Source organism: Coenobita brevimanus, chromosome 55 (genome assembly GCF_032717465.1).
Source record: "Coenobita brevimanus isolate Jiangsu-jjx chromosome 55, ASM3271746v2, whole genome shotgun sequence".
In the NCBI taxonomy this organism is placed as follows: Eukaryota; Metazoa; Arthropoda; class Malacostraca; order Decapoda; family Coenobitidae; genus Coenobita; species Coenobita brevimanus.
This window is the reverse complement of record NC_137008.1, coordinates 40,038,223-40,048,222: the sequence shown is the minus strand read 5'-3', so window position 1 is coordinate 40,048,222 and position 10,000 is coordinate 40,038,223. Positions and strand designations below refer to the sequence as shown.

General features: G+C 43.3%; 1 long non-coding RNA gene across 1 annotated transcript; it reads left to right on the top strand.

Annotated features, from left to right (window-relative positions):
• Nucleotides 1-1,162: 1,162 nt before the first annotated feature.
• On the top strand, nt 1,163-5,884 carry LOC145401242 (uncharacterized). Its single transcript, XR_013897575.1, has 3 exons — nt 1,163-1,278; nt 5,266-5,433; nt 5,825-5,884. It is a non-coding gene; the product is annotated as an uncharacterized LOC145401242 (long non-coding RNA).
• Nucleotides 5,885-10,000: the final 4,116 nt, after the last annotated feature.

The following is a 10,000-nucleotide window of genomic DNA, read 5'->3' as shown; positions in this document are numbered from 1 at the left end:
TTGGAAGCAGGGCAGTGAAATGGCGGGGGACAGGGCGACTTGGAGGCGATTTGTTTGTGGCCACCCCAAACGGGATTGAGGCGTCTGGCAATAGATAGATAGATAGATAGTGTGTGTGTGTGTGTGTGTGTGCGCGTATATATCATCATCGTCATTATCATCGTCACTGTCATCATCCCATCTCATTTTTTCACCTGCAGGGGGTGGGAAAAGTAAAGAATATAATAGTGGGAGAACTAATCAACTGTTTGTCCTGTGAAATGGGCCACAAACCCATTCATTCACTTTTCAAGCATCTAGAATCCTGGGTTCCACTCGAAGGTACAGTATTCCGCACGCAGCTTCTTAATTATCTATTAGTCAGTCCGACGACCTGCATGTAAATAAAAGGCGTGCCATATCTTTTTCGTGCACTCCATACTCATCACTCTCCATTCCTCTCCTTTCTACAAACTCATTCACCTTATTTGTCCACTTTCATCTTGGTCCGACCTTTAAACTTAAGTACTGTATATCCCTACCACTCAGATTACTGTATACCAATTCATCCGATATACCTATATCATCAAAGTACGGTCTCTTCAGGTCTGTTGTCCACGAACTTCCTTTCTCCACATCTTTCACAAACCACGTTATTTCTTATCCTACCTACTCTCCACACACCGCATGCGTCTCTCAAGGACCATATCTCCATTGCTCTAACATTTGATTTGTAGTTTTCATGACATAACAAAGAAACCACACCCATATGTTAAATGTAAATGATAATACGTGCAATGATGGGTTGCATGTACAGTATATAATTTACGTGTATGCTTATTTTGAAGCAATAAATACAGTATTCTACAATATTATACACAATGTTGGTTCTCTTGCGTGTTTTGCATAAGGCATTGAGGAGGCGACAATGTGTGTATTTAATATTATTTCAGTCCTGGCAGTATTTATTGGTTATTGTAAAAAAAAAAAAAAAAAAAAAATTCATAGCTCCAGTGTATGTTCCATCATGTACTGTGATGGTGGCAATTATATGAAAAATTGGTGAAATGCTTCAAACAACCACATTCTCGTTCCAGTGGGTGTTGCAACACGTGCAGTGGTGGCAGCAGTGTTGGTAGCTGTTGTGGGTGCTGCCAAGCTAGGCCATGTAGAAGATGGTTGGTGTGACTGTGACGATGATGCCAAACGATACAGCAGCGCTGGTGGCACTGGTGGACCTGTGGGGAGTTTATTTACGGCGCGTCTACCCACAGGAGAGACACACACTTCCTTTGCCGGGTAGGTTATTCCTTTCATGGCTATAATTGCTATGAACGTTGATAATTGGAATATTCACCTGTATTTCTGTTTAGTTTTTTGGATCATGTTTTCAATGCCATTTATACCATACCTGACTGCACAGCCAGTTTAGACTACCTGAAGCTCTAGCAGTGAATCCTCTCCTGTTATTTGATGACGCGACACTTAATGACATATTATTTAAACCTGAATATATAAAGAGAATATGCACACACACACACACACACACACACACACACACAAGCCCTGTGGGTAGGGCAAACAACTTATTAATTTCCAAAGTTTTCCATCCCCTTTTCCCACAACCCCCTGACATTGCCTCAAAACACATCACAGTCTGTAGACAACACACTTTATTAACTGGGACATCGTTTGTTATCCTACTTTTAACACATAACAGGACTGTGGTAAAAGCAAACCCTATCAGGAATTAAGATTATACATAAAATCCACCATTCCAGTCCCTCGCACCATACCTCTGAAACCAGGCTTCTTTTTGTTCTGCAACCAAACATACAAAACAGAGCCATGGTAAGGGTGAATCCTGTCAGTTCTGAAAGTTCTAGGTCTCCTCTCACCCCCCCCCCCCCGCCTATAATACACAGCAGTTCGTGAATGCCTCCTCTCAGTAATAAAGCCACCTTCTCTTGTCAGTCTTTATATACACAATACGATTATGGTTAAGGCAAAGGCTATTGATTCTGAATGTGTTAGATCCAGCACCTCCTTTACCTCCTCTCATTATAGTTTGTTAATGCCGGAACCATTAACCAAAGCACATTTTATGAACAAATTTGAACACACACACACACACACACACACACACACACACACACACACACAGCAGCCCAATGATAAGGGCCACGCTTACAGATTTTAAAGTTTCTAAGTCACCATTTCCTCACACTTGAAGATCCAAGTGTTTGTTGGTTCTGTTCTTCAGAAGCCAGATCACTTTGACTGTTTGTTTAATACAGACAGTAGGCCAACAGCTAAGGCCAAGTCAACTGATTTTCAAGGTTCTAGGTTCGCTCTTCCACCTACACCCATCCCCCGCCCTTGTATTATAATTTGTGGGTGTCATTCCTAAACAACCAAGCTATCGTTTTCTGTGAAAACATAAATACAGATCACCTACTTCATAAAATAAAATTCTTTCAGTCAAGGGTCATATGTATACGACAGGCACACAGTTAATCACCTCAGTTCAAGGACCATCCCACCGTTGTAACTATGTAGCATCAACCACTCCACAATGCAACAAAAAGCGAACAAACAACGGCCATCACTACACACAGTTTCTCAACAACATTCCTATCCTCTTTCCATCATTACAGTTCACAAGAACATACATAAACATATAGTCACCAAACCCATCAAAACTTCCATCCAAGTAGGAGCCATCAACAACCAGTTCCAGACATTAATTATATGGAAACTAACTTACTCAAGCAGACACGAGTGAACATATTCAGAGTGCGATGTAGTCACAACCCTACCTTGCTACAGTACCAACCCAAAATGCAAGTCACAAATAATCCACGGTGCCCATTTTGCAACGCAGTGTGCCTACAGCGCAACACACTGACTCACCTCATGCACCACACTATCATGGCACAGACGGACCTTCAACATAACCTCAACAAAGGGTCGCTTGGAGCAGCTTGTTAGATGGCCAGCATCCTGCAGGCCAGTGAGCTTACCTTCAGTTGAGCCAGGGGTTGCAATTACAACAACAAGAGCAACAGCAATCCTACACACATAACACAGTACATTTATGGTAAAAGCTTAAAAAAAGGGGGGGGGGCAAAACCCTTAAATACTGCATCAGAGATGAACAAGCTGCAGATGAGCCCGCCATTATTAACACCCCATTGTCCCGAGACAGTACCTATCAGTTCTATGCATCAAAATTCTTGTGTCTGAACAATCCCAGCATTCTCCATCCCCAGAAGGCACCCACGCAGCACAGTCAGTGGATGCTGCGCCTCAATAAGGTGGCCACTTCTGACGCTACCACACCATATGCATAATAGGCCTACAATAAATGCCAAGCCGAATGATTTTCAAAAATCTTTTTTTCCACCTAACTCCCTAACACATTGCCTTTTCCAGAAGTCTATCTCAGTGAGTGGGCCGTCTTTTAGCATATAGCGTTACACACCTATTGTGCTAATGGTAAAGGTGAATCCATTTGATAATCATTGATTCTAGTCTCTCTCCCTTTCACCCAACCACATATTTCACTTTGTTTGCCTTACTGATGCCATGTCTCAGTAACCGTGCCACCATTAATAGTCCTCCTTTACATACATAATATGTTCACGGTAAAGGAAAAACCTATAGATTTTTTAGATTTTTGAAGTTTTGAGATTCTGCCACCTCTCTTCACCTCCACTCCCCACGTGCAACACAACTTGTAACCTCCTTACCTCAGGATGGGCCAAGTTTTAGGTCCTTGCCTCCCATCAGCATCCCCTTGTATCACAACCTGTGGAAGCAGTTTGACACATATAATAGGCCTACAGACCCAACATATTGACTTTTAAGATTCAGTGTGACACACTATCCTGCAGAATGGCCCTGGTGGATATCCTAGTGTTTTAGAATTTGCAATGGGGTTGAATCTAGTTCTGTCATCTAAATACTGCCAGAAGCGTTAAGTGGTCTCATACAGCTTATATGGCCGGCTATATAATAACCTAGCCTAAGGCCCTCCAATGTCTCGAGCCCCCCAGGGGCTGAGAAGTGTTATATGTCTTGGCTATTGCAACGTGTCATTAAAGATAATGGTATACTTCAATTATGTCATCATTATGTAACAAACATAGCTTCATCTGGAACAAGTTTCGACTCATAGATCCCCACAAAAATAATACCTGCAAGACATTTTATAACGAGTCCATTCACCATAACTTCAAAATGACATTTCTTTTATGTTCCAAGGCAATACTTTCACTGTTGCAGGCGATCTTTTCTTAGGGGAACCAAACAACAGCAATAAATGACAAAACACCATTCAGAAGGAAATGATGAACTCAGTTGCACACTGGATCATGCAACAATATTATTACACAAGCCTTATACTGAATATCACTGTTTTCTTATAGAGATCAGCTCATCTGACTTGTTTGTGAAAGCCAAAAAAATGCTTTTAAAGGAAAGTTTAAGTCCGGATAAATATTCTATACATGAAATGCTACGTTTTGCTCTATACGCTAAATTATAGTTCAACAAAGTGACAATAATTCTGTCGTTTTCCACAAACTGTACTACTTAGGGAAACATGACATTCACAGTTTTAATCCCAGAGAATTTAGTATATCCACACACTGGGAACCTTGAAGGGTCAATAGTCATTGGCTTATATTGGTCTGAGTAGCCTATCAATAAAAAGTTTAGGAAATAACAAATATTTTAATTTCCGATACATTCATTTTTGCATATCCATGGCTGAAAATTGGCTGAGAATAAATTAATCCTCGAGCAATATCTGACTGAAAATCGGACCCTTAGATTAAGTTTCATTAGAACCTTTACTGAGATCTTTGCAAGAAACTTAAACATATATTTTTAAAATGTGTTCATAAACAGCCTTAGCCTACTTTACGCCACATGGCCCAGAGCTGCACTGTCTTGCTGTCATCATGGAAGAAAGCCTTTGGTCACGTTACAGCTGTTAAGTTATTTGACGATCTTACCATATACGTTAGTCCAAAGATGTCTTAATTTGCCTGATGATCAGATTCATGAAAAAGGGCTTAATCATGTGTCTTTGCCCATCAACTGACCACATGAGCAACCAATGACACTGTACTTTCGTTTACATTCCAACACGATGTAATACAACAGAGTGTAATAGGTTGTATGCTAAGTCAAAGCTTGGGTGATTCTTTGGGTTATGGTCCCCTAGCATTCCAACACCTTATAGAAAAGAAATGAGGCGTAATAATTATCATTGTTCAGATTTGGTGCGCCCCCCAAGAGTCCTGGTGCTGCAGTATCAGGGGCTTCCTTCCAGTCCAGCGGGGGAGCAGGCGGCACTGGAACCACGCTGACTGGCGGTGGAAGCTTCGTGTCCTCCAGCACATCAACTCACGGCAGCAGTGCTGGACTCAGAAGCGGCACTGCAGGGTAAGCTTTGAAAGGCAAACAGATTAAAATAAACATCTCGCCCATGCTTCTTTAATCATTTTTGGATTTAATTCACAATTACTGTTCGAGAGAAATTTATAAATTTTCGTGGATAATGATGAACAGCCTCTTTCTTCATATTATGAGACTTCGACAGGCAATGCGGAAATTTTGAAATGGCTTTTTTGCATCAATATCCCTTAGACACTTTCTTCCACTCAATAACGATCCTTCCATAAAACAAATGACAACAAAAAGTAGGCATTTAACTCAGAATTATGTCAGTTATTCCTTGTCTTGCAATGCGTATATCATCTTTTACATACGAGTATGTATCATTATAATGTTGTTGTAATCCTATGATGATATTTATTTTCTTTCCATGTTGCAGACAACACAGCAGTGTGGGTCCCTCCCATGCCAGCTCGTTCCACTCTGGCACCATCACTAGCTCTGGAACAGGGAGTCATGGCGATGATGGTCAGTACAGACCTCCTGGTGATGATGGTCAGTACAGACCTCCTGGTGATGACGGTCAGTACAGAAGTGATCAGCACAGTGTTTACAGCGCGTCTGATGATGGTCAGTACAAAGCCAGAGGCGATGATGGTCAATACAGACCTCAAGGTGATGATGGCCAGTACAGGGATCCCACTGGATCCCACAGTGGTCAGTACAAGCCTTCCACCTCACTCCATATCATTAAGGCTGGTCAAGGAGCTGGTGGTGGTACTGGAGCCAGAACCAAACCTTTTACCTCTACCACTGGGCATGGAACTGGTACTGTGTCCTCGTCTGTTCATACCTCCAGTACTCGTAGAACTGGGGGAACGTTCTCTGTTGGAGCCCATGGAACTAAGCATTCAGTCACAGGAACTGGAATCGTTGGACCCGGAACTGCATTTGGTGAGTCTGGAGTAGGAGCAGATTTGTTTGGAATTGGACCCGGTGTGTCTGGAATTGGATCTAGTGCATCTGGAACCGGGGCTGGTGTGTCTGGAACTGGTGCTGGTTCTGAAGCCAGGTCTTCTCCCACTGGCCATGGAACTAGTACTTTCACCTCATCTATTCATACATCCGGTACTCATAAGACTGGAGCTACGTTGTCTCCTGGAACTAAACATTCAGCCACTGGATTTGGAACCGGAGTTGGTGTATCTGGAACCGGAGCTGATGGGACTGGGACTGGAGTTAGTGCATCTGGAACTGGAGTGAGTGGCACGGGGATTGGGGTAGGTGGATTTGGTACTGGAGTTGGTGTGTCTGGAACTGGGCTTGGTGCAACAGGAACTGGAGCTGGTGCGTCTGGAACTGGAGCTGGTGCGTCTGGAACTGGAGTCGGTGGGTCTGCAAGAGGGTCTTACTCCTACTCCTCAAGCACTCGTGTTTCTGGAAGCGAAGGTTCAGTTGGCCACGGTCCTACTCAACTTGGTACCTCTGGTAGTTTTGGCCCTGGCCAAATTGGAGCTGGAACTGGGACCGCTTTAACTCACACTGGGACTGGTTCAACTCACACTGGGGCCGGTTTAACTCACACCGGGGCCGGTTTAACTCACACCGGGGCCGGTTTAACTCACACCGGGGCCGGTTTAACTCACACCGGGGCCGGTTTAACTCACACCGGGGCCGGTTTAACTCACACCGGGGCCGGTTTAACTCACACTGGGGCCGGTTTAACTCACACTGGGATCGGTTCAAGCCACACTGGAACTGGCCCTGGGACACAAGGAACCGCCCTCACCACCAGTAAGGTATCAAAGGTTACCACCAGTGCTGTTGAAGGTCACGGCTCTAGCACTTCGACGGGCACCTTCGGTTCTGCTGGTGCTGTTGGCTCGCCTGGCATCACATTTGGGTCTACTGGTTCATCTGCGAGTGGCTCCGCAGGTCATGGTTCAGTCACTGGGTTCGGTGCAGGTGGTGGTACAGCCCCTGGGAGCATTCACCACGGTTCAACTACTGGGTTTGGATCAGCTGGTTTTGGTACTGGTTCTGTCGGGTTCGGTTCAGCTGGTCCTGGCACTGGTTCTGCCGCATTCGGTTCAGCTGGTCCTGGCACTGGTTCTGCCGCATTCGGTTCAGCTGGTCCTGGCACTGGTTCTGCCGCATTCGGTTCAGCTGGTCCTGGCACTGGTTCTGCCGCATTCGGTTCAGCTGGTGCTGGTCATGGTGCTGCTTCAGGAGTGGTCAGCTCAGGAGTCCACGCATCAGCCACGACTTCAGGCACAGGTGGTCCTGGGGTCCACGGTTCTGCTCACGGGGGTTCTGCTGGCATCGGCTCCCAGTCTGTTGTCCGTTCAAACGTGATTAATGGCGCAGGTGAGGAAGGTTACTGGCGTAACTACTAATGGGTCATCCGACAAACTTACAACAGTAATATCTACCTTCACACTAAATACAATACCGTACCTGCACTAAATTCATCTAGGCTATCCGAAACAGTAATAAGAAAACCTGTGGGAACATAACCATGACTGCAATGTTGACCACAACTGACCAAAAATAATGAACTTTCAGTACTTTCACCATCGATAACCAACATAAATATGACTGATTATACAGACACAGTAAAACACATCACTGAACGAGCATAAACATTTTGAGTGAGGAAACATTAATGCAGGGTTTGATAAAGATGGCTGACTGTAGAGTAGCTCGTACACCAAGACAATTCATGCGACTTTTCCTGATAAATATAATCTTGACGGGCATGTCTGAAAATAAGAAATGAAGGTAATTTGCAACTTACAAAACTGCATAGACCTACAAAATTCTATATCCCTGCATGGTTTGAATATTAACTGTATCATACCGTAAGCATCGGCATGCACGCACTAAATTGTGCGTTTTTAATGTCTGGTAGCCAGTTTAGACGAGCACATACAGTTTTTCACCAAATGATGCTAAAAGGCAAACAGATATACTGCATATGGCATGAGAAACTGTTAAAATGAAAACTCTTCTAATTTTATCGTGCTAAGAAACATTAGAAAAAGAGGGAATACAAAATGCGAGGGAGTAAATGAAATAATTTAAGACATTTACAGACATAACAAACACCATCATTTAAACACACACACACACACACACACACAATAATTCTTTACTGAAGATGTGCACTGCTTTAGTTTTGTCCTCTTCTTTAAACAAAATCAGTCTTTATCTTACTTTATGGATGATCGTGTAAGTCTATCTATCTATATACTTGTAGCAGGCAGTTCAAATAATTTTATTATTTAATTAAGCAGTTCAATATCGTCGTGTTCCACAATGCTTTATTTTTGTTCATATCACTGTCCATGTTCCTTTTTTTTTTCCCATTGTTGTTTCTTCCTCTTTCCTCGTCTCATTTTCCTCACTTTCCATTTTCTTATCCTCCCTCCCTCCATCACTCCTACTTTCTGATCCACAATGTTCTCCATTCTTCACTCACTCCAAAATCTCATCTCTCCTAATTCAAGTTATTCCGTTCTTGTTTTACTAATCACTCTTCTGTACACATCTCCATTTCTTATAACCCAACACATACTCCGCAACTTATCCTAACCCTTACCACCATCCCTACACCACAATTAATTCCTCACATCATTCACGAGTTTACAGCACATTCAGTCTCCACCCACCATCCTTACGAAACATTAAATTCGCCACCTCCTTCTCTCATCATCCTTCTCACTGTCTACAACACGTCCCATACTCCACACTCTTTCCCCTACCATCCATCCCCTTCTCAGCCATCAATTCTTCCCTTGCCATGACCATGCCCTCACATTTTAACCACCCTCATTCCCCACAGTCTTGACTCAACCCCGACCAGAAGACGTATATGGCTACTGCCCTGAAATATCGCCGCGCCCCTGTGAGCTCCGTGGCGGAGTTCTGCCAAAAGTGTGCAAGTCGAATGGTGACTGTGGTAAAGGGGAGAGGTGCTGCTTCGACACCTGTGAGCACCACGGCCCTAACAAACACTTTGTCTGCCAGCCAGCACTCCCTATTCCCCCGGGTTGGTAAGAAGGAAGGAAGGAAGGGAATGCCAAAGAAGGAAGGAATGGAATGCCAGAGAAGAAAAGAAGAAAAGGACAATGGACAGGAAGAAATGCGCGGTGACATCCACATTCGTACGTAAACAGTGATGCAACAAGATTTTTCAACAGAAACTGCTTAAAATTCAACAAAATTTTTACTGAAAAAACATTTAACATTTCTCACATATATGAATAAAGGGAAAAGGTGCAATGACCAGTTCTTTTTCAAACCTATAGATAAGCATAGGCCGGTAAAGAAAACATGCGGGCATTATGTTTCTATTCTTTGGTGACTGGAGTGCATATACTATTTATGAAGAGGTATATTGTACCTACAAAATAAACATACAGTCCACATGGCCGCCTTAGACATTTCATGCAAATATCACCTGAAGTCATATTATAGAAATGGATCTTACTTTCTGTTACCAATGAGTTAAATGAAAAAGTAGTAACTGCATCCGACAGAGTAATATGTTTGCTGATTTCTTTCAAAACTAAACGTACAAAATAGTACAGGCAGAGGAGAAAGGGAACTATGA